Source organism: Alexandromys fortis, unplaced genomic scaffold, assembly GCF_014885135.2.
Source record: "Alexandromys fortis isolate MF-2015 unplaced genomic scaffold, M_Fortis_MF-2015_v1.1 scaffold_635, whole genome shotgun sequence".
Lineage (NCBI taxonomy): Eukaryota > Metazoa > Chordata > Mammalia > Rodentia > Cricetidae > Alexandromys > Alexandromys fortis.
In genome coordinates, this window is record NW_026068508.1 from 8,267 (window position 1) to 10,538 (window position 2,272).

Consider the following 2,272-nt stretch of genomic DNA (forward strand, 5'->3'; position numbering starts at 1 on the left):
TTGTGTGAAGAAAAGTATTCTATGGTCTCAGGTTTGGGTGGGGGAATGTCTGAGGCCACTGAATCAGAGGAGAAGAGTGTGAGGCTCTCCTTGAACCAAAGGGCCTATTTGAAGACAACTTGCAGAATGAGTAGATCTGAGGCTGTCTGGTAAATCATAGGCAGTAAACTGAAACTCCTTTGGTCACATCAGAATGGTATGTGGCCCAATTATATGGTCCTAGTAATTGTACTCCCACAGGGTCATGTTCAGAAGATCTGAGAACCCTTGTATGTACCTCTCTAGTAGAGCAGGCAGGTCTGAAACCCTTTGGTCAGAAGACAAAACTTGGGGGTATACTTGGGAGAGGGCATAGTCTAAAAGCCACTTCAGTAAGAAAGAGAGGATCCTCTCAGAATTCTCTGGGTAGGTGGAGCATATCCATGATGAGGGAGTCCCCTCTGTGTGCTGTGATCACCATTAATAAATAAGATACTGCTTTGGACCTATAGCAAGGCAGAACTTAGGTAGGCAGAGAAAGCCTATGTGGGCAGAAGAATTCTGCTACCACTTTGGGAGCAGGTGAAAGATCTAAAATCCTCTATCCCAGAAGGAGTCAGGAGCTCCCTAGAACTAGGTGGAATAATCTCAGCCTCCCTTGGTAATATGTCTGTGTACCTATTGGGCAGAAGCTGAAACATGAATGATACCCTGAGAATTATAGAAAGTCCCAGACACTCACTTCTTCATCGGCACCAAACTTGAAGTCACAATCTAGAATACACATTTTCTGAATGTCCATGTCAGGCATGTCAGCAGTCTTAGAAGTCTTCTACGAGGCTGCACGACAGAAGTCTGTGACTCAGTTTCTTTATCTGGTATAGGTCCATCCACAAATTCGTCTTCATGTAGGACAGGAATTCTCTGTCTAAAAGACTAGAATGAAGGCAGTATTATAAGTTATCCCCATCTTGCTTTTCTTGTGTTCAGGGACCTCGGTCCAGAGAGATCTGAGTTCTCTTGAACAGTACTTCCCAGGCCACCCAAATTAGAAGTTATAGATATGGAATCAACTGTGAAATTTCCTTGATCACACAAGGCAGGCCTGAGGCACTCTTTATTGATGTGAATGTCTAAATCGACTATGTAAGATGGGGTAGGGCCTTGGTACTTGGGACAGAAATAGAAGGACTATTACACCCTTCATCAAAAATGTTATGTGGGAAAATTCGTGGGAATAATGAGAAGTATTAATGCACTCTGGTCATAACTGGAATTTCTGAGACATTTTGGGTACAAGTGAAGGTCTACACCTATTTGTCAGGGTGTAAAGTATATGGCAATGTTCAATAAAATAGGAATGGCAGTTTTCCATTAAGCATAAAGTAAACACCTTGTGGAGCAGAGGAAGGGCTGGTTTGGCCTAGTCAGCTTCCAAATCTTTCTCAGTATTGAGAATATCCATACCTTTGTGGGCTTGAGAAAGGCTGGGATGTAATCATTGCATGTTTTCCAAGTGGTTGGATGGTCATTTTCAGTCTAAGAAGTTATTGGTCATATAAGATAATTTCATATATGTAGCAGGAAGAAAGGTCGAAGCAATTTTAGACAGTTGGGAATATAGCAGACATACATAGTCAAGAGAACAAGATCTATAAGCCCCATAGTAGATATGGTAGGCCTGAGTCATCCTTGGGCAAAAGAGAACATATTACAAGCCATCTTGGGCTTTGGGAGAAAGTTTTACCTCCCCCTGGATAGAGGGGAAGGCCAAGTATTTCCGAATAGTGTCTGATGCTATAATATGATGCTCTGAATCTCCTGTATGAAAGAAAGACATTTTCAGACCTTTTGGCCAGGGGGGGGGGAATTTGAGGACCCTGACAAAAAGAGGATAATGGTGACCCTTACAGATGATGTAATGTAGGTGAAGCATATTCAAGTAAAGGGGGAGAAGGTCTGAGCCCTCCTTCATCAAAAGGGAAGATCCTTATTAAGTGAGGGTAAATTTTGAAGGCCTTTTTGATTAGAATTTGAAAGTTTTGGGGCCTTGGGCAGGTATAGATCTTCCCTGGCCCCCTCAGTCATGCAGGATAGAGATCAGGCCCTCTTGGTTACAGAGTGTGCATTTGAAGTCTAATTGACAGAAATAGATGGTGGTTAGGAATGGAAGACTTTGGCAGACTTAAAGAGAGAAGCAAAGTCACAAACCACTTAGGCAAAAGGGAGTATCCTAGTCTACCTTGTGCAGTGGAGGAAGGACTTCATCACCGTTTAGAAGATTCACATCTTC

General features: G+C 42.7%; 1 long non-coding RNA gene across 1 annotated transcript in view; it reads right to left on the minus strand.

Moving 5' to 3' along the window:
- Nucleotides 1-6: 6 nt before the first annotated feature.
- LOC126495814 (uncharacterized) overlaps nucleotides 7-2,272 on the minus strand; it is a 12,681-nt gene continuing 10,415 nt past the window's right edge. Inside the window, exon 6 of the long non-coding RNA XR_007590243.1 lies at nucleotides 7-915. This is a non-coding gene — a long non-coding RNA (uncharacterized lncRNA). The remainder of the gene's footprint in view (nucleotides 916-2,272) is intronic.